Here is a 22,876-nt window from a genome sequence, read left to right on the forward strand (position 1 = left end):
AACTGCAGCCTTCCCATCCCTAGAGCCAAATGCTTGGCATCATCCTTGACTCCCCTTTTTATCTCACATCTCATAGCCAGTCCATCAGAAAATCCGTTAACTCTACTTTTAAAAAACATCCAGGATTCAACCATGTCTCACCACCTGTATTCCTGCCATCTTGATCTGAGCCGCCAACCTCTGTCCCCTGAATTACTGCAAAGCTTCCTCACTGGGTTCCTTGCTTCTATCCCACTGCCGTAGGTAACCTGTTCTCACCACCACATCAGAGCAGTCAGGTTGTGACACTCCTCTTCTCAAAATTCTGCAGTGGCTTGGAGAAAAAGCCAAAGATCACGTGGCCTAGAGGGTCCCGTATGTTTTGGCTTCCCATTACCTCCCAGACCTCCTCTTCTGCCACTCTCTCCATTGCTCACTCTGCCTCCGCCACTCTGGTTCCTCCAACACAGCAGGCTGCTCCCATGAACCAACTATTCTTTCTGTCTGGAACAACTGGGTAGTATGCTTTAGAGGCCACCAGCTGGGCCTTCCACTTTTAACTCACCAGAATACAGAACACAGCTTTCTGAGAATGTCCTTAAAACCACCTCTACCCCAGCCTCAAAAGTAGCCATTTTCCACCAGTGATCTAAATGGAGAGATTCAATCAAAGCTCCTGGCAGCTGATTCCCCTGTGGGCTCACGGGTCCTCACAGGTCCTCAATGGACATGTGGGCTGGAAGAGAAAGGCAGGTGTAAGAGCACTGGCAGAGACACCATACCAGCAGGAAGAGGACCAAATTCTAGTCCAAGTCCTGCTACTAACCTATTTTTGGCACCTCAGTTTTCTTTACTCTAAAAGCAGTATCTTGTATCAAAGTTTTGATAGGTGGATGGATGGGGTTGAACCAGATCCTTGGTTCTTAAACCAGCTGCTTGTTGAAAATGAAGATTTGTGTACCCCAGCCCAGATTTACCTAATCAATCTCTGGGCTGGTTCCTGGGAATCTCAATTTTGATGAGCTCCCCAGATGACTCTGATGGGCTGCCAGGTTGGAGCACCATTGCTACAGGCAAATGCCCGCAGTCTTTCCCATGCCTGGCATTCCATGGCTCTGTGTCTGTGTGCTTTGATGTCCCCGGCTGTTAGTACTAAGGTGGGATGTGATCCTACCACTAGAAGAAAACAAAACTCCCCTGACATCAATGCGGGGGTTGGGGAGGTTGTTCTCTTGTTTCACACCCATCTATTTGACAATCAGATTGTTATATTCCAGGCCAGGTCATCAGGAAACATCATCTCCACACCTCTGTCCTTTAAGAGAGGATTCAGGAATTGTTGACCTCTTTTTTTTTTTTTTTTTTGAGACAGAGTCTCACTCGGTCACCCAGGCTAGAGTGCGGTGGCACATGATGGCTCACTGTAACCTCCTCCTTCCAGGTTCAAGCAATTCTCATGCCTCAGCCTCCTGAGTAGCTGGGATTACAGGTGTGCACCATCATGCCCAGATACTTTTTCTCTATTTGTAATAGAGATGGAGTTTCTCCATGTTGACGAGGCTGATCTCAAACTCCTGCCCTCAGGTGATCCACCCGCCTCAGCCTCCCAAAGTGCTGGGATTACAGGTGTGACCTACCGTGCCCAGCTTCTGTTGACCTCTAAAGTCTCCTTTATTTCACACAGTAAACTTTTCAGTGTGTAAAGCTGAATAATGTGTTCCTTCTTCCTCTCTTGACAGGGGAAGTTATGGGTGCTAACGGAGGGTGGAGGAAGCATTGAAGGTTGTATCAAGTTCCTGCAAATTTTCCTACCCTGGTGCTCCTATCTCAGCCCCACTCTGGTATCTAGCTCCCTCAGAACAGAGAAGGGAATGAGCAGAGCCGAATCCCCACCACCGCCCTCCCCCCTCCCCACTTCCACTCTCCACCACCCTGCGGCTGGGGGAAGCTCTTGATGAAATCATGTGCTGATCAAGGACAACCTTTATCTTCCCCTTACATGTCTGACCTTATATCTTCCCCTTCTTCAAGCAAGACCAAAGTGTCTGCTGATTGCTTTTGACTATCATGTACAGGAACTCTCTTCCCCAAATCCCCCTTTCTCACCCCTACAATGTGCTTTCAGAGCTAGAAGTGAAACCACTTCCTGTTCTTTAGATGAGCACATCAGCTGATCAGAGTGGGGCACTGACTTCTGGGCTTTGCAGAGATACCAGCACTGAGCTTTCTTCTTGAAAGGGCTATGATCTCATGTAAGTTGAGTTGTTAATGGGAAAAGCTAAAGAGGCAATGTATTTTAGTGAAAAAGCATTAGCCTGGGAGTCAGAAGACTGGAGTTCCAGTCCAGACTCTGCCTATTGCTAGTGTGTGACTTGAGGCAAGTCTTTCCCCTTCTTGAGTCTCAGTTTTCTGAATCTGTAAAATAAGCAAGTCTGATAATTATATTTTAAGATTCCTTACAGTTCTGCAAAATTAAGGCATAGTCAGATTTTGGTCTATGTGAACTCTTTCTTAGACAGAATTGTATTCAAATTTCTCCCTTCTCTCAGTGTATTTTGTCCTGAGATTTGTAGGCTAATGGCTGAGGAGGCAGGGTGCTCTCTCTGCAGCCTCCTCATGTATTGCGATTCTTAACTCCTTGGCAGTTTCCCTGGGGTTGGAGGAGAGGGAGAAGTCAGGAGAGCACAGTAGGAGGGAATTAGTTTACCATAGGAAGTGGAAGAGGAAATGATGATGGGAGGGGTTACTGTAAAATCTCTCTCATCAGGCCGGGCGCAGTGTCTCACACCTGTAATCCCAGCACTTTGGGAGGCCAAGGCAGGCGAATCACTTGAGGTCAGGGGTTTGAGACCAGCCTGGCCAAAATGGTGAAACCCCATCTCTACTAAAACTACAAAAATTAGCCAGGCATGGTAGCACATGCCTGTAATCCCAGCTACTAGGGAGGCTGAGGCAGGAGAATTGCTTGAACCCAGTGGATGGAGGTTGCAGTGAACTGAGATCACACCACTGCACTCTATCAAAGATTAGTCTTTCTCCTGGGAAAAGCAATCCGAGTAAGAAGGTCATTCAAGATTAGCATGGAATGGGTTCTATAGAAACATTGGCTGATAAGAAAGCAACAAGGGATATTGGGAAAAGCCCCATGCTTACCGTTAGATAATCTGGGTTTAAATTTTGCCTTTATGCTTCTAGTTTTATAGATCTTGGAAATTACCCAACCACCCTGAGTCTCAGCTTCCTCATCTGTAAAACTGGCATAATAATACATGGCTTATTAGGAAGATGATGGATGTGAAAGTGCCTGGAACATAGTATAATAAGCTCAAACTTAAAAAAAAAAAGTCCCTATGCCTTTAATTCTATTTTGTGTTGGAGAATGCCAGTTGATTCACATTTGAAGTTCTTGTCCTAAGCATTACTATCCACCTGCACTACCACTAAGAGCAGAGCTCGGCCAGGCACGGTGGCTCACGCCTGTAATCCCAACACATTGGGAGGCCGAGGCAGGTGGATCACCTGAGGTCGGGAGTTCGAGACCAGACTGACCAACATGGAGAAACCACATCTCTACTAAAAATACAAAATTAGCTGGGCGTGGTGGTGCATGCCTGTAATCCCAGCTACTCGGGAGGCTGAGGCAGGACAATCGCTTAAACCCAGAAGGCAGAGGTTGCAGTGAGCCGAGATCGCACCATTGCACTCCAGCCTGGGCAACAAGAATGAAACTTCATCTCAAAAAAAAAAAAGAAAGAGTAGAGTTCCTGCCAAACTCCAGCCCAGCCTTTGTAGTAGCACATTAAACTTATATTACCAATTGTACCTACTATCTCCTTTCCTAGACCTTCCAGATTCCAAGGATGGAGGCTGGGTGTTATTAATCTTTGTATCCCCAGTGCCTGGCCTCAAGTAGTTGCCCTACCCCCTCCAAAAAAGGCTTTTAGCTCATGAGAAGCATATGGAATTTGCTATTTTTTAGTTTTTGTAACAATAATAAGAATAGTGAGAAACAGTCTCTTGTATTTCTATTTCATTTTGGCTTGAAAATAATTTTGCATGTATTCACTTAGTGTAATCCTAACCAGAAACCCATGAGCAAGGATATATCCAGCCTCCTTCATATTCCTATTTCATAGTTGGGGAAAATCAAAGGCCCAGAGAAAGGGTAGGATTTATACAATTTACATCCAGTGGTGGCATCAGAACCAAGATTCAAGCCCATGACTCCTAGCCTAGCCCAAGCGGCTAGTGTTTAGAAAATGTGTTAGGGAGCCTACTGTGTGTCTTGCATAAGCCCCGCACTCAGGAAATAGTAAGTATTTAATCCCAGTCTGAGGAGAGGCTCCACAACTACTTGTTGAAATTCTGCTCCCTCTGCAAGGCCTATCTAATGACCATCTCCCTGCTGGAAGCGAGCCCAGCCTGTGAATTCCCTGAGCACTTAATTTTGCCTTCTATCTCGTCAGTACACTAATCGGAAGTTGGCCTGTGTCAGGGGCATGTGTGTTCTCATCATATGTTTTCCCTGCCACTACCTGGAAAATGAGGATCATGTGTTTTTTATCTTTGTGTCCCCTTCAAAGCCTTCTACCCTGCCTGATGCACATGTGTTCGACAGAAACATTTGTTGGAAGAGGGCAGAGAGGGTAAGGAATCTTGCCTCTGGTTTGCCAGTGGGCAGTAGATTCTGGAGCAGCACAGGAACAGGCACTTAGTGGAAAAGTCTTAAGAAAAAAAATCTTAGAGTTACATGTGAGTATTTTTGAGGCTGAGAATTCAATTTCATGGAGCTATTATAAACTCATTTGGTAAGTAAGATGTGCTGGCCATCTTTAAATAGGTAATTCAAATATAGCTTAGAGGACTTGCAAGTGAGAGAGGGTAGAGTAGGTACTCACCATTGAACTAGAATTCAGAAGACCCAGAGCTTCTCACCACCAGCCATGGATTCGATGAGCCGCTGGACATCTCCAGCCTCCATTTCAATGCTTACAAGATGGAAACAAGTATGGTCTCCCTCCCTCAGCCTTGTTTTGAGGGTTAAAAGAGATCATCCATGTAGGAACTCAGCAGAGTGCCTGGAACTTGGTGAGCACTTGGTCAGCAGTAATCAGAATTATTGTTAGGTGTGGGGGAAGGTATTTAGAATATTATAAGAAAGGGGCCAAATTTAGAATTTCACTCTCTTGACTACGGCTTCAGGATTTGATCTATAGATTTTAAATTGCCTGTGGCTCTAACAACCTGTAATTCTAGGGTTGTGTATTGGCTCTGTGCCTACACGTTTGGCTGTTGTTGCCCATGTGGAGTTCCACCTGAGCTGGCTGTCCAGTGAAGCAAGGGGAGGGAGAGGGTGCCCAGTCTTGGATCCTGGGGAAGCACCAAGGGCATGGCACAAGGCTGGGTCGGTCCCCCTGGGGTTGAGGAGCAAAGTCCTGGGGAGCTATGCCATTGTTTCTCTCTGGCCCCAGCCTAAAATATAAAGGCAGAGGCTTCCTGCATATTTTCTCAGCCTCTTCACTGATCCTCATACCCGCTCCTATCCAGCCTTCAGTTTCAAGCCAGCGGTGGTCTTGAGCCTGTGTTATCCACACCTGGCCCCTCTGGCTGTCTGATATTAAAGCAACTTTCCTCTCAGTGATTTCTTGGTCAATCCTATTTGAACTGCAAATGGTGTGTCCTATAAAAGGTTTTATTTTATTTATTTTATTTTATTTTATATTTTATTTTATTGTTTTGAGACGTAGTTTCTCTCTTTTTGCCCAGGCTGGAGTATAATGGCGCAGTCTCGGCTCACTGCAACCTCTGCCTCCCAGAATCAAGTGTTTCTTCTGCCTGAGCCTCCCAAGTAGCTGGGATTACAGGCTTCCGCCGCCATGCCTGGCTAATTTTTGTATTTTTAGTAAAGACTGGGTTTTTGCCACGTTGGCCAGACTGGCTTCAAACTCCTGACCTCAGGTGATCCGCCTGCCTCAGCCTCCAAAAGTGCTGGGATTACAGGTGTGAGCCACTGCGCCCAGCCCCTAGAGAAGGTTATAAATGGGTAGCGCAAAATCTCCCAGGATCTCACTAGATAATACTTTGTGCAATTCTTGGTAAACAAAGACAGGGAGACAGATACCCTCGGTAGTGTTTACTTTGAGTCATTTTCCCAGCAGTGGAGACAGGCTTCCTGTCAGTTTATTCAACACATACTTAACAAAGCCCCCACCAAGTGCCAGGCACCATGGTACAATGGCGAACAAAACCAAAAACAAACATAGTCTTTATAGCCATTGGGAGTGGGGGAGCCAGGCCTCAATAAAATAATCCCATAGACAGGCATATAATTAGGAACTGTGCTAAGTGCTAAGAATTGCTTAGCTACCCAGAAAGAACCCAAGCAAGGCCAGCAAGCCAGTGTGTAGCTCATGTGGCCTCACTAGCCTGCACTCAAACCAACTGAGCAGAGCAGGCACAAGCACTCTTCAGGCAAATATGTGCAGTCATCAGATCTGCCCTCCTAGATGTGGACAATTTACCTGGGAAGGGCAATACCTTGGCTCTGCTACTTTGCAAGCACATATGGTTCAATCTGTCTGTGCACTGTACCTGTGTGGATTCTCACTAATTGTATGGATTATGCTCTGAATCCCAAAGCAAGGGAATGGGATGCCATCCAGCCATCTCAGATTCATACTCCCAGGTGAGGAACTAGAGATCAGTTGAGACACCAAAATAATCGTGAGCACGAGTTCACTGTTTCTCATGGCTTTCTTTTCACCTTTATGAAGCCGTACCAGAATGTGGCCTCAGGGGCTCAGGAGCTGTCCAGGTCTGTAGATTCCCAATTTTCCCATTCAGTGGAGATTTGACAGTCACAGTGAGAAATGATCTGCCACCACTCCTCCGAGTTGAGAGAAAATAAAAATGTTCCTAAAAAGTTTGCATTTAACAGAGATCCTCTCTGGCCCAGGTCTCTCCTGTGGGCCGAGACAGAGCAAGGCAGGTAACCCCCAGAGAGCCCCAGAAGTACTATGGGTGTGTGCACTGGGACTCTTCTCAGCTCTGGGAAGTAACCATGGCAACATATATGTCATTCCCGTTCAACATTTGCAGGCCTACAGAGATGCTGTTTTGCTTTTCATAGGAATTCACAGCTTTGTCATTTAGTCCTTCAAGCAGCCCACGTTGAAATCAACATGCCCCAAACTAGTCATTATCTTCCCCATCTTTACACATCCTTCCCCCTTCTAAAAACACTGCCTCTTCCCGTACCCATGTTCCCTGCCTTATTGATGTCTCACCTGTTGCCCAAGCTGGAGACCCAGAGTCACGTGTTTCCCTTCACGGCTGGCTTGAGGAACTCTCATATAATTATTTATCTACATGGTGTTTCTCCCATCAGACTGTGAGGCCCCCAGGAGGCCCCAGATGTCATAAACCCTTCTGTATCCCTGTGCCTTGCAGAGTCTCGGAGGCCTCGAAAGAGCTTGTTAATATTGGTTGACCAAATGCACCCAGTCAGGAGAACATGGAGCAGTGAGTTAGGGAATTGTTTTTGAGTTGGTCTCTCAGCAAGAATGACTTTGTGTGAGTGATGCTGGCATGCGCTGTGCCAGAGCCCCTCTGCCAGCATGCACCTGTACTGGAGCTCGGGAGGCCAGCCTCCAATTCTCACTCTTCCTTCCTCTCAAGCCCATTTCTATTCCGAGCTGACTCAACATCAGAGAGTAGCTGTGGTCTGTTTCCATAGACTTCTCATGGCATCTGATGGGATCTGCCTTGCTAGACTCTGCGGGGTTAGGCCAGGTATGTTTTTGCAGCTTCCAAATGCCGGCCATTCAACGTGGTTCTCAGATGCCTGTTTCTATAGAAACTATGATGTTTTCTATGTAATATTGAAATCCCAGAATCACAGGCTGCCTAGAAATGTAGATATTATTTTGTTCCCTGGATAAGGAAAGTGAGTACCAGCAAGGTGAAGTGGCTTGCCCTTGGCCAAACCCAGATAGAAATGCAGACCTTCTGGCTCACACAGACCAATCCTCAGTCCTCTACAGCCGGGGTTGGCAAACCTTTTCTGTAAAGGGCCATGTTGTAACTATTAAAATAATTAGGCTGTGTGCATTATACAGTCTCTGATGCAACTACTCAGCTCTGTCCACTTAACATGAAAACCACCATATGCAATATTTAAATGAACAGGCATGGCTGTGTTCTGATAAAACTTTATTTACAAAAGCAAACAGTAGGTTGGATTTGATCCTCAAACCATGGTTAGTCAATCCCTGCGCTAGAACACCATGTGGTCCATGAACCAGGAGCCCTGGCCTTGCATGGGTGTGTGTCAGAAGCACAGACTCTCAAGTCCCACACCAGGCCTGCTGAAGCAGAATCTGCATTTCAACAAGATCTGCTGGCGATCACACGTACACTGAAGTTTTTGAGAAGCACTGCATTGGTAGGTCTTGTTTCTCCTCCAAAAAATACCAAGAATAAACTTCATAAATTAGAAAAAGGAAGCCCAGGGAGGTTAATTGATCTATCAAAGGTCACACTAATTGGTGCATCTGGTACTGGACCCAAGTCCTAGTATTCCAAACGTACAATTCTTTCTACAAACCCCAGAGTAACCACCCCAACCCCACCCCAGCCTCCCAGTTTCTGGCTGGTCCTGACCCAACTCAAATTCACTGGAAATTCAAGTGAAGCAATCATTCACTCTTTCTCAGCTGATGTCTGAATGAGGAAGACTCTGACTCCAGCTGTGTCTCCTCCCCTCTCCCACTCCCTTCTCCAAGACCTGGGAGGGCCTGGAGAGGTGGAAATGTGCCTCAGGAGGCTGCTCAGCAGCTGCAGAGGAAAAACTTGCTCACACAGGTTCGAGCTGGAGTTGAACTCCAACTGAATTCCTGCCTCAGGAGGTTTGCTGCTCAAAATAGAACCACAGAACCAAGGAACCTTTCACTTTTCACATACAGAAGAAAATTCTAGGCTAGGCTCTTTGGCAGGACTAGACACCTTAGTTTTTCCCTCTTGCGCTTGCCCATCTTGACCCCCAAACTGGTCTCTGTTCCCCTGCAGAAATTCATAGACCATTTAATATTGGGCACCACCTAAGATCCATCCCACAGCAAAAGTCCATCCTGGCCACACGCTCTGCACAGCCTGAATGTTGGTATTCTCTTTGGTCTGTTTCTATTTGGTGCAAGAAGTGTTTTTCTTAGTGAGTTGGGCTTCTGTAACAGAATACCATGGACTGTGTGGTTTAAACTACAGAAATTGATCTCCCACAGTTCTGGAGGCTGGGAAGTCCAAGATCAAGCCACAAGCACACTCGGTTCCTGGTGAGAGTCCTCTTCCTGGTTTGCAGATGGACGCTTCCTGCTGTATCCTCGTGTGGAGAGATCATCTCTCCCAATCTCTTCTTATAAAGGAACTAATCACCTTAAGGACTCCCCCTAACTAAGGACTCCACCCTCATAATATGGTTATGTTCCTAAGGCCCCACCTCCAAATACCATCATATTGGAAATTAGGGCTCCAACATATGAATATGGAGGGAGGGGAACACAAACATTCAGTCCATAGCAGTGTTTAATCTTCTTAATCAGCAAATATATGTTGGGCTGTTATTTATTGAATACCTACTTATGGGACAAAACCATTGCATAATTATTTAATCCATTTTGTCTCAGGACATAATTGAAGCTCAGTGGGATTAAGTAACTGGGCCAAAATCACATAGATAACACATGATAGAGCTTGAACTCAAACCCATCTTCAAGTATCTAAGGTGCTCCAAGTCTGCAGAGGAGGGGACAAAAATGCAATGTGGTCCAGGCCTCAAGTAGTTGACAATCTACTATTTATATGTAAGAAATATCTGTAGAACAATCATGTTAATATTGGCATAATGGGCAAGCACCATGGAATGGAAGACACGAGTTTGTAAGAGTGTGGGAGGTGGCCGAGTGTAGTGGCTCACGCCTGTAATCCCAGCACTTTGGGAGGCCAAGACAGGCAGATCAAGAGGTCAGGAGCTCGAGACCATCCTGGCTAACATGGTGAAACCCCGTCTCTACTAAAAATACAAAAAAATGAGCCAGGCATGGTGGCGGGCACCTATAGTCCCAGCTACGTGGGAGGCTGAGGCAGGAGAATGGCATGAACCCGGGAGGCGGAGCTTGCAGTGAGCCAAGATTGTGCTACTGCACTCCAGCCTGGGTGACAGAGCGAGACTCTGTCTCAAAAAAAAAAAAAGAGTGTGGGAGGCAAGGAGGCCTCCCCTTCAGAACATGTGCCCCAGCTGCCCAGCACCATGCAATGCACCTAGTAGGTGATCAACAAATGTTTGATGAACAAATGAATGAACAAGATGAAATGCATGTGTGTTAGTCCTGGCAGCTCGAAACGATTTGAAAAGACAATGAGTAAAAGAAAGGCAACATGGGTTGGGCACTGAAACACAGAAGGAGCAAAGCAAAGACTGGAAGATGGAGACCGTTCATGTAGTTTGAACATGATCCTTTGAATAATAAGAAGAGATGAAGGTTTTTCAGCCAGGAGCAATAGGATCTGAGAGTCACGTGCAGTTTGGATTAGAAGGAAGGGAAAGAACCTGGTGGCAACGAGGCAAGGAAGGGAAAGAACCTGGTGGCAACGAGGCCAGTGAGGAGACTAATGCAGAATGCGGGCTTCCAGCTCCAGGACCTCAAATTGAGAGTTAGTAGCCCGAAGGGAAGCATGGACAGAGCCAACAGTAAGTAAGGGGTGGATAGAGGACACTGCCACACAGGTGATTCCTCCCTCCCCACAAACCACCCAGCAGGACCCCTGCTCCTTCTCCCAACAAGCTCAGCCTTTTCCTGCCTGCCTCCACACTCAAACCTCTCCCCATCAACAGGGGCTTCTGTTAGCAGAACAGAGACATCGGCAGAGACCTTTGCCCCTGAGCACCTCTAGCGTGAGGCCGGCGCCCATCTCTTTTCATCTTCAGGTCTATTCATCCAGCATGTGTTAAGTACTTACTTGGATCTAGCACTAGATGCCAGGAATATTTTGCATTCATCATTTCATTTTAATCCCCTACAGCACCCCTGAGGAATACTTTATAGATTAGAAAAACAAGGCCCAGGGAGGTTAACTGACCTATCCAAGACTGTGTTAGCTGGTGGATCTGGGACTAGAGCCCAAATCCTAGTATTCCAAACATAGGATTCTTTCCACACACACCCAACGCCCTCCCACACCTCCCCCTTTCTGGCCAACCCTGACCCAACCACCAGAAAAAGGCCCTCCCTGTCGTGCTCTTCCTCCAACTTTGCCTTTCTGGAGAATCTGAGATGATCTTAGGGAATGTGATTAGTTCCTTTATAAGATCTTTCTAAGATGATCTCTCAATAGTAGGTGCTGTAGGCAGCCCGTCGAGCTGTGATTAGTTTGGCCAATGCAGATCTCTGGAATGTACCTTATATATGCCACGCCTGAGAATCAGGATTGATTTAAGCTGGAAAATCTTACCACTAATTGATTTATTTTATTATATACAGTGTACCCTGAATGAGATTCCTGAGCTCAGTGGGTAAAGTAATGCCAGATACTATAGCAACTAGTATTTTACCTTCAAGCCGAAGCATTCAGCATTTCATTTAATAAGATCATGTAGCCAAGGTTTCCCTAAGAGGAGATGAGAAGAGGCTCACCCCCACCCAAGCTCACCTCCCTGCCTTCAGACACCCTGTCACTCCAAGGTACTTTGTCTCTGCCTTGCGTCCTTTCGAATGAGCTTATTTTTTGAATCGGGCCTTGGTTTGAATTCCAGCTTTACGGTATGCCAGCTCTCTGATATTAGGCAAGTTTCTTAGCCTCTGAGCCTGAAGGACTTGTTGTTGTTGTTGTTTATGTTGGGATAGTAGTTTTTAACGGAGTTGCCACGAGGATTGAAAGAAAAACCTTTGTTGGATGCAGAGTTTCCAACATTTTTCTCCCATTCTGTAAGCTGTCTGTTAACTCTGTTGATCATTTCTTTTGCTGTGCAGAAGCTCTTTAGTTTAATTAGATCCCATGTGTCAATTCCTGCTATTGTCCTTTGTAAAGGTCTAGGCTGTGGAGTCTGTGCCCAGCACTGGACCTCACTGGGACCACCAGATCAAGATTCCATAGCTCTGATGGCTCCCAGGCCTTAAAGGACATCCCCACCCTTGGCTTCTCTTAGGGCCGTGCTCATGTCAGACCCTTGCTTCAGAGCCATTGGGACATTCCCCACCATACAGCTCTGCCAGTGCACTGCCTCCCACTCTGAAGCACCTGACCCTCATGCACAGAGCTTTCAAAGCCCACCTCCCCCAATATACAGCACCTTCATTGGAGCCCTGGGGAATCCCAGAAGATAAAGCCACACAGAATGGAGGACATATTTTTCCTGCCCCGCCCACCACATAAGCAGGTTTTCAGGAACCAACAACAATGGCCATTGTGTGCAGGCCCTCACACTTTCTCTTGCCTCAGTGTAGGGCTGTACTGAATGTTCCGTCTTCTGCACAGTGTGAGGACAGGTGAGGTCTCCTACCCGTCTGCCCTTGACTCAGACCATCAGGAAATCCAGCCTCCATCTTGGCTGAAAAAGTGCAAATAGACCTTAGGGATAGGATGCCTCCACCCTCAATTGGGGGAAACTGAGGCCCTGAGGAGGGAAGTGATTTTCCCAGGTCACACAAGTAGACAGAGCCAGAACAGACACAATTCCAGTCCTGCCTGCTGGGCCCACACGTCGCTTCTCCCTCAGGCTCTGCAGGCCCTCTCCCTGTCAGAAAGCAGTGGCTCTCCCTGCTTCTGCTTCCTACCTCTTCCCAATGGGATTATCCAGACTCAAAGGCCACTCGATGCCCTCTGGCCACTTGTATGCTTTGATGGGGCTTACAGAGCCCTGAGAGGAGCAGAAACCCACAAACCAGTGTGACAAGGGCATGGCACAAAGGAGCGGGGTACCCAACTGGCCTAAGAGTATCCAACCCATGCCTTAAAGATGTCTAGAACCTGCTCTGCTCCCACCTTGCTCAGCCCAGGAACAAGAGAAGGCAACCAGGATGGTTGTGGGATTGTGTCATACACACACACATACACACACATACACACACACACACACAGCCACAGGGAAAGGAGGGGAGTTCATTTTCAAATAAAAGGGTGAGTTTCCCCCCTGTTTTGGAGTAAAAAGAAAAAAAGGAATAGAGATGCTTCACTTGCCAGAGGGCAAGTCACCCTAAATTCTCAAGGTCATAATATCTCTGCTCTTTACCGTCTCTCTGCCTTTCTCTTACTCAGAATCCTCCCCGCCCCTCCCTTCTCCTTTTTTTCACCTATCCTTCCCCTCCCTCCCTCTCATCTCCTTCTCTTCCTCCATAACCTTCTCTAAGTTACATGAATTACCATCTACAGAAGGCCATGCACTTACTGTGTGGCAAAGATGGAACTTCCTGAGGATATCCCTTTGTAAAGAAACATAAAATTGCAGTAAGAGCAAGTGTTTCTTGAGGGCCCTCTGTGTGCTGCTCTGATCCCATCCTAATCATACAAGGTATTTGAGGGCATCCCTTCTAAACTTCGAGACAACCCTGCCAGTGACTTATTGTATCTATTAATACATTTTCCAGATAAAAGGCAGACTCAGAAAAGTTAAGAGCCTTCTTCCAAGTGACAGGATCAGACCCAACTCTGTCCGAAGCTCATGCTGTTTCACAACCTGTCACGAGGGTACATTCTCTGTGCTGGGTTCATGGAAGACCAAGGAATAAGCCCTCTGCCTCTCTCTTTATGACAGGGTCAGTTTCTTTGGGGAAAGCATTAATCATAGAGTATTCTTCAGCTTAGTTATGGTTGGGATGCCTGAAGGCCTGGTGATTTGAGAGGCCAGGCGGGAACGTGGGAATGGAGATTGACCAGTTAGAGCTTTCCTTTCTTACTCATTGGTTTGTTCCTGGGGAACCCCAGTCCCCTTCCCCTGTAGAAGATCAGGAAACAGTATTTCAGGATTCCTTCCATTTCCCCACCCCTAGGCCTTTTTCAGACTACATTGCCTTTGAGCTGTGCTTTGAAGCTCTTTTGCCAGGAGCAGTGTTTCATCTGTGCAGACCAGTCCAACTGGGAGGTTCAGAGGAGCTGAGCAGTGCCCAGCTTTGTTGAGCTTTGAGTGCCTGAGCCACCAAGGACACATGCCCATCTCCACGGAAATTTGGAGGCAGGAGAGGAGCCCGAGGACATGCCTGCCGCAGCCTTAGCGGGCTAAGTCTGCAAAGAGGCCTGCCAGCTCCCACGCACCTGTCTAGACTGTGGGGACTGAACCTGGCCCCACTGCAAGCAAAACTGGGCTTGTGTCCTTTCTTTCTGAGGAGGGTAAGAAGATCCCACACACACACAGCACTTGTCAGCTTCTCAGTAGCACAATGATAAGGGACGTGGCTTTTTATAGAACACCTTGATATTCTTTATCTCTTTTGTTCTCAGAATAACCCACGAAGTAGGGTTTATGATTATCCCTGTATGGGCAGAATTGTGTCCCCCAAAACTTCACGCATCAAAGAAGCCCTAACCCCCAGCACCTCAGAGTGTGACTGTATTTGGAGACAGAGCCTTAATGAGGTGATTAAGTTAAAATGAGTTTATTAGGGTGGGCCCTAATCCAGTCTGACTGGTGTCCTTATAAGAAGAGATTTGGACACACAGAGAAACACCAAGGGCCATATGCATGGAGGAACAGCCCTGTAAAGAGGCAGCCAGAGGGCAGCCAACTGCCAGCCAAAGGGAGGGGTCTCAGAGGAAACCCACCCTGCTGGCACTTTGACCTTGGACTTCCAGCCTCCAGAACTGTGAGAAAATACATTTCTGCCTTCTAAGCCCTCCAGCCTGTGGCTGCTTGTTTATGCAAGCCTGGTCAGACTAATGCAGCCCCTGTTTTCGAGATGTGAAAACAGGCTCAGAGACAACAAATGACTTACCCTAAATGACACAGCAATTAAGCCATTAGTCCCATCCTCAAGAACTTAGTGTAGAGTTTCCCAGCTTTTTTCTTTACCTCTGTGACTCCAGTTTTTCTATCAGCGGCCATGTATTAAGTAGTGACAAATTCCTGTTTGCATTTCTAATGAATCAGATGCATACCCCTGCCCGTCAGAGCTCAACATGAGCATTGGCTAACTACTGTTATCCACTGAACTGACAGGATTGCAGCCCAAACAATAGCACCTAACATCTTAGCATGCCAGTGCTGCTGTAACCCAGGTAAACGAACAGGGCCCACAGGTTTTATCACATGACACAGATGCTCTAAGGTATGGGGCAGGCTTCCTTGCCACTATGGCGGTATGGTTTAGAAACTCTCTTGGCTCCATACATAGTCAGGCGCCCTGCACCTCTTTTCAGGGTTGTTTGATTCCCCGGGCTGCTCCATGGCAGCCCCAAGACCTGAACCCTCGTGTGCTGATGGAAGGGGAAGTGGAGTAGGAGTGGGATTGAGGGTAGCAAAGCATCCTCTTAAGCTAAGGATATCCCACACTTCTCAAAGGCACTGTAAAAGAAGAGCCCAAATCAGGACACCCAGAGATTCCCCTGCCTCTTAAATGACTGAATTTTCACTAATGCAAAAAAGCAACCAGGGGCCGGGTGCGGTGGCTCACACCTGTAATCCCAGCACTTTGGGAAGCCAAGGCGGGCAGATCACCTGAAATCAGGAGTTCAAGACCAGCCTGGCCAACATGGTGAAACCCCATCTCTGTAAAAATTAGCTGGGCATGATGGTGGGTGCCTGTAATCCCAGATACTCAGGAGGCTGAGGTGGCAGAATCTCTTGAACCTGGGAGGCAGAGGTTGTGGTGAGCCGAGATCATGCCATTGCACTCCAGCCTGGGCGACAGAGCAAGACTCCATCTCAGAAAAAAAAAAAAAAAGAAAGAAAGAAAAGAAAAGAAAAGAAAAAAGCAACTAGGAAGAGAATGGACAGAAAAATTATGCAATACAGGAGAGAAGCAAAAACCAGGCTGGGTAGAAATTGACTGTTATATGCAGATTACATGAGTTAATTCATGGAAAACCTGTTACCCAGTACAATCTGGGCAAGTGCAGTCAGGTTTCTATATTCATGGGTTCTGCATTTGTGGCTTCAAGCAACAGCAGATCAAAGGTTTTTTTTTCCTAAATGGATGGTTATGCCTGTACTGAACACGTGTAGACGTTTTTTCTTGTCACTATTCTCTAAACAATACAGTATAACAACCGTTTACAGAGCATTTGCATTGTATTAGGTATTATACGTAATCCAGAGATGATTTAAAGTAACAGGAGCATGTGCACTGGTTATATGCAAATACTGCACTATTTTATATCGGGGACTTGAGCATCTGTTTTGGTATTTGCAGGGGTCCTAAAACCAATCCCCCATTGATAACCGCAGGCAACTATAGTTATTATTATTATTATTATTATCGATTATTATCTCTTTTCTTCTTCTAGCCAAACTTGTCAAAGTCTTTGGCTCTCAAGCATCTATATTATTCAGTTTATTCAACAAACATATATCAAGAGCCTTCTATATGCCAAAGGCTGGTCTAGTTGCTAGAGATACAAAGATAAACAAAACAAGAACACAGTCCTGCAATGGAGTTGAGAGAGTGATACGTACAGAGCCAGTTGTTGGGTGAGATCCACTATCTAAGCACAGAAGAAGGAACTACTATCATGGTGCCTGGGGCATCCCAGGAGGCTAAACAGGAGTTGTCCAAGCAGAGGGATATTTGCACACCTAGCTAAGGAACTTGAACATTGTTTTTGTTTTTTGTTTCTGTTGTTTGTTTTGGCTTCCAGATGTTCCCAAAGAAAGACTGGACATGTCAGATGTGCCCCAGAGTGTTCTGCTAGCCTTTACTCATCCGTATTAAGCTCATCTGGAGTTCTGACCTTTACAGGAAGCGTAAAACTATGAGGAACATTGAAGATTTAAGAAAATGTTTTTAGCCTTAATATTATGGCCTAGGGACTCTTGTACACAGCTCTAACAAGGTAGATAGACTGACTATTGGGAGTTGTCAGGGTGAACGTGGAGAAAAAGGAAAGTGAAACTAATGTATTTTGAGTGCCCACTCTGTGCCAGCCACTTTCACATACAGGTCTGCCATTTAAATCTCATAACCCCATTTTGAGGTCAATATTATTATTTCAAATTTTCCATTGAAATAGCAATAGATCAAAGCAGTCATGAAATAACTTGTTGACATTCTTCTTCACTCCAACTTCTGTATATATTTTGGGCAATTTTATTGCCTAAGGCCCAAGTTCTCAAACTTAAGCATGCCTCAGAATCTTCCAGAGGGCTTGTCAGAACACAGACTGCTGGGCCCAAACTCCAGACTGTCTGATTGGGTAGGTCTGGGGTGTGGCCTAAGAATTTGCATTTCTATCAAGTTCCCAGGTGATGCTGAGGCTGCTGGTCCAGAACTAGACTTTGAGAACTACTGACCAATGGGAATGATCCACCCAATAACTTAGCCCAGCGGTTCCCAAACTGTGCTGCATTTTTCAATCACCTGGAAATACTTAAAAACAAAGACTGATGCCTAGCTCCTATGCTCACACGTTCTGATTTAATTGGTATAGGGTGCAACCTGGTATTGTTGATTTTAAAAGCTCCCTAGGTCATTGTAACACTCAGCAAAGTTTAGGAACCACTGGCCTAGCCTCATTTCTCCTTGACTCTAATCCCACCCTCCACCATCCATTTCAGCTGCCCACCACTGGGACTACAGGTGGAATTTGTCATCAGCTAGTGCTGTTCACAGCTCCTCTCCCCAACCCTCTCTTTCACTGTCTCAGAACAGCTGTTTCTAGAACTCCTTAAGTCTCTTACTCACCTTCTCCCTTTTCATTCAGTCCATCTCCTTTCCTATTCAACCTAGACCCTGTGGCACAGTAATTACTGCAGCCATCTCCTGCCCACAGCCAATATCATCAATGCCCTTGTCTTCCTTGTTCTTTCTTTGACTATATCTACCTGGGAGAGTTTGAGGAGGAGCATCTAAGTCAAACTGCAGGCACAGGAATTTGAAGTTCCTTTTAAACTTCTGGAAGTTGATGACACTTGACCTGAGTTTTGATAGATAAATGAAAGTAGGAGAAAGCATATGTAGAGTATATTTAAAAGCACAGAGGAGGAAACAGTAGGGTTTGCCTGGGGAATGACATGTTGTGTGTGTCTGCAGCAGGCATCTAGTCCCACAAAGACAGGAAGTAAACTGCAGAGGCAGCCCCTTGCCAGATGGAAATTGGACCTTGGGCATTAAACCGGAGAGTGTGAGCATTATTTTTATAACTGTGAAGAGCAGTTGATATCTTTTTCTACATCACTTTTGTTATAACATTAATGCATACTTATGGAAAATAAGAAATACCAAAAAGCATAAAGAAGAAAATAATAATTACCTTTCATTTAATTACCCAGAACTCACCACCGTTAAGATTTTGTTGGGATTTGTCCTTTTCTTTTATGCATATTCTTTTTTTTTTTTTTGAGAGGGAGTCTCACACTGTCGCCCAGGCTGGAGTGCAGTGGCCGGATCTCAGCTCACTGCAAGCTCCGCCTCCCAGGTTTACGCCATTCTCCTGCCTCAGCCTCCCTATAGCTGGGACTACAGGCGCCCGCCACCTCGCCCGGCTATTTTTTTTGTATTTTTTAGTAGAGACGGGGTTTCACTGTGTTAGCCAGGATGGTCTCGATCTCCTGACCTCGTGATCCGCCCGTCTCGGCCTCCCAAAGTGCTGGGATTACAGGCTTGAGCCACCGCACCCGGCCTCTTTTATGCATATTCTTACCTAGTTGAAAGAACGCTATACAAGTAAGTTTACATCTTGCCTTCACACTTAACATTTTAACATAAACAATATTTAATGTTATTGAAACTTCGTAAATATTTTAATGTCAGCAAAAAAATTTCATCACATAGATACCGTATCACTTATTTAACTATTCCCATACAGGAAGAAATGGGGGCAGGGAGATTTCCTGTTGCAAATGATGCCTCAATGTACATATTTGTATGAAGTTAGTTTCTATCAGTGATTTTCATGATCAATACCAAGAAAGAAATTAATGGATCAAGCAGTAAGGAAGTTTTATACTCAGTAAAATTGGCCAAATTGTTTCCTTCCTACCAGTTTACGTTTTCAGTGTGAAAGTATGCACACTGCATGTTCCCTTCTCCAGCATTTGGTGTTTTCTGTTTGTTTGTTTGTTTGTTTGAGACAGAGTCTTGCTCTGTCGCCCAGGCTGGAGTGCAGTGGTGCGATCTTGGCTCACTGCAATATCTGCCTCCCGGGTTCAAGCGATTCTCCTGTCTCAGCCTCCCAAATAGCTGGGATTACAGGCACCCACCACCACACCCGGCTTATTATTTTTTATTTTTATTTTTTTGCATTTTTGGTAGAGACAGGGTTTCACCCTATTGGCCAAGCTAGTCTTGAACTCCTGACCTCAGATGATCTGCCTGCCTCGGCCTCCCAAAGTGCTGGGATTACAGGCGGGAGCCACCGAGCCCGGCCAGCCCTTGGTATTATAACGGGTGCCACTGAGGACTTTTCATATGTGGATGACATAATCAGATTTGCATTTCCTGGAGGCTGAACTGAATGGGCCAGATTGGAACCCCTACTGTCATCCTTGCTTTTCCTCCCTTGCCTCCACATTCTCCTTTTTCTATTTTCCCATTTGTTATCATCCTCTTTTCTTGGAGCGCTTATATTATGTGTTCACTACACGCAAAACACTGTACAAGGCTTTGCTACCAAGAAATAAATAAGAGCAGCACTGAAAGTCCTAGCTCTATGGATGCGACAAGCTCATGCTGGCCCAGAGACCCTCTTCCTCTAGCTCTGGCCAAAAAGAGTCTCTGGACAGTAATTCTCCTGAGGAAATAATACATTTTATATTTCACAATGAAATTGCCAAGTGGGTTTATTGCTTAATTATTTTTTTTCTTCATCCTGTGACCTTCCAGCCCCACCCATGATCATCCCTGTGCCTGGAATGTCCTTCTTCCTTCCTCTTTTCAACCCAGAAATTACCTTGGTGCTCATTCAACCTTCAAGACCTCTTTTAGAGCTCTGGAACACCTGCCTTCTGTACCTTGCCCCAGCAGAATCAGTCACTCAGGTTTCCTTGATCCTGCAGTCCAATTACAGCATTTTCTACACCTAACTTGGTTTCTCCCTCTTGGCTAAGAGCCCTTCAACAATAGAACATTTTGCATCCCAACTCTTACAAGACAGTGTCTGGCACCGAGTTGTTACTCAGTAACTGTTGAATGAATGAGTGAGTGAGTGAATGAATTCCTGTTTCACTAAGGTGCATGCATACACATTCCATCTTAAATACTAGTGAGTTGAAGAGTGTAAAGGCAATATGGAGATGACATGAATTGCCAACATCACACCCTGAATCATTGATGCTTAAGGTAAAACAGACACCCGGTATACCAGATGTCTCAATCTAAACATTAATTGTTCTGTGTGCCTAGACACTGACTTGCATTCTGTTCTCTTTCATTTTAACTCCAAATTTAAGTTGTACCTGAGTTTCTCTGTGATAGAGGAAGTAAAGGGGATTAAGTGATACCAGAATTTCCCAAAATACATTCCTAAAAAATGGAAGCTGTGGGTTGTTCATAGGCATCACACACAAGAAAAGGGTCTTGTGGTCTTATAACTTTGGGAAACAATGTTACATAGATTTCTTTACCTCAAGACCTCTCTGTAGGCATTCTCGGAAGTAGAAGGAAAGATCAGTTAGGCAATGGTAGAGAAGTAAAAGAGCAATCAGGTCTTGCCTCAGTTGTAGTCATCCCAGCCTCTCTCTGCCAGGGAAAACTCAAAGGCAGGATGGCAAACAGTATGCCAAGATCCTAGCCCCTTTCCCTACAAATCTCCTCAGTCCCACATCTGTGTAAGCCCCTGCCCCCACCCACCCACCATGCTGATGAGATCAGCCTTCATTACTTCTCTTCTAGAGCCAGGAAGCAAGGTAATGTGTGGGAAGTGATAGCTGCAAGGTAATGTGTGGGAAGTGATAACAACTTTGGAGTTAAAGCCATTCAACGGGAAAATTTGTTAAAAGACCAAGACATTGTAAAGCTGAAACACTTGAGTCTATTAAGTTCCCTGCTTCTTAGAACATTTTGTTACCAGGGAATGTTTTAAGGAGGGAAAACATTGAACTATCACAGCACCATCAGATACCAAAGCCTGGTACAAAGAACAACATTTTACAAGACATCTGTCTCTGCCACTCAAGAGACTTCTGAAAAGTTCTGCTTCTCTTTTCTCCCCCTCTCTCCTAGCCCAACATCAAACCTCAACCCCCCTCACCCCTAGACATACTCTATACCTTTCTCTCCTCCTCCGTTTTCCTCTCCATCCTCCTTCTCTCTCTACCTTACACACACATACAAAAACACACACATGCACATTCATAGCCCATGTTTTCACAGACCCTATTGGAATGACACAGTGAGCTAGACCATCCAACGTTATTCAACCCTCTTTGGTAAGAAGGAGGCTAATTAAGTGACTAGAGGTTTAGACATTCACTGTTTAATAGGTCCAAACTCCAGAGAGCCTGGAGCATTCTCCTAAACAAACATTACCCTTTCGTGGATTCTTATTCCAAGTCCAAATGAGATGGAGTGTTTAAGGAGAAACAGTATCTTTTCACAAACATGAAGAAAGGAGTATGAGGGGAGAATGTGATTGTCAACAGAGGTAGAGGGGAAAAGCTATGTGCCTGTCACAGAAAGACTGATGCAAGCCGTGTATCTGTTGGCAGCTAATGTCCATTAGTGATCGTCAGTAATTTAGACTAGCAATGTTAACACATTTGTGGTCAGCCCAATGGTTTGTTTAACTGTCTTCACTAGGAATACATCCGTCAAGAGACTGTTTTTTAAACAATAGTTAGCCTTCTAAACAAGAGTAACGACAAACTCAAATATCTCCTTGCCAATCTTAACACTGTTATACTATACCAGGAGGCACTTTACAAGATAGAAGCCACCTGTTAAATAAGCAACAGCATTAACACAGACACAGTTTTCTAGTTTGTAGATATTAAGGGGATGTTAGTGATTAGCCACAACTTATGAGAAAGCTACTTTTGTCTTGGTAGGCAGAGGAATGGAAGCTTTTTAAAAATCTGCCTTTTTATTTTGCTTCTGTTTTAAGTAAATGAAAGTTGTGTTGGAAAAGCGAGTTTTGAGCCCAACATCAAACATTAATGCTGCTATTGCTTTCACAAGAAACTGCGGAGCCACCATCCAAGCCTCAGCAATGCTGAAGAAAAGGACCTCATCTAAGTTCTGAATGAGAAGCAAATCCCACTGTGGGAGACCATTGGTCCTGAGTGACTCTGAGCCTGAGCCTCCAACTTCCTGCCCCTCCTTTTCTACTGTGGGCTCACAGACTCTGATGTTGGTGAAATGTTCTTTTCCTTGGCTTAGATTAGGCACCTGGTGTCCTGAAAGAGGTCACTGGTTTTCTTGAGGATATCCAAGGAGGTTGGCTCACCAGTGACTTACCACAGGCCAAATTTGAGGTTAATTAACCATCAGTCGTTGTCAGTGGGGCCAAATGTTATTCAGACATTCAGAGAAAAGAGACTTGGTCCAGCTTTGGGTAATGGCCCTCATCAACATTCCTTCCTATCCTAGTTCCAAACCAATATATCTTTAGCTGCACTGGGAGGTTGAAAATGATCAGAAATAGCTGGTTTGTCATTTATGTCACTCTACATTTGAAGAGGCTTCTTGATATGGTAACCTATTTATTGGATATATATGATATCTGAATCAAAATCTTTTTTCACTAAAACTGACCATCTCCT

At 45.5% G+C, this 22,876-nt stretch overlaps 1 protein-coding gene across 10 annotated transcripts in view; it reads left to right on the plus strand.

Annotated features, from left to right (window-relative positions):
- The window catches only part of DGKG (diacylglycerol kinase gamma), a 213,484-nt gene that overhangs the window by 172,912 nt on the left and 17,696 nt on the right, over positions 1–22,876 (plus strand). The window lies entirely within an intron of this gene.

The sequence above is a fragment of the Papio anubis genome, chromosome 2 (assembly GCF_008728515.1).
Source record: "Papio anubis isolate 15944 chromosome 2, Panubis1.0, whole genome shotgun sequence".
NCBI classification, from domain to species: Eukaryota; Metazoa; Chordata; class Mammalia; order Primates; family Cercopithecidae; genus Papio; species Papio anubis.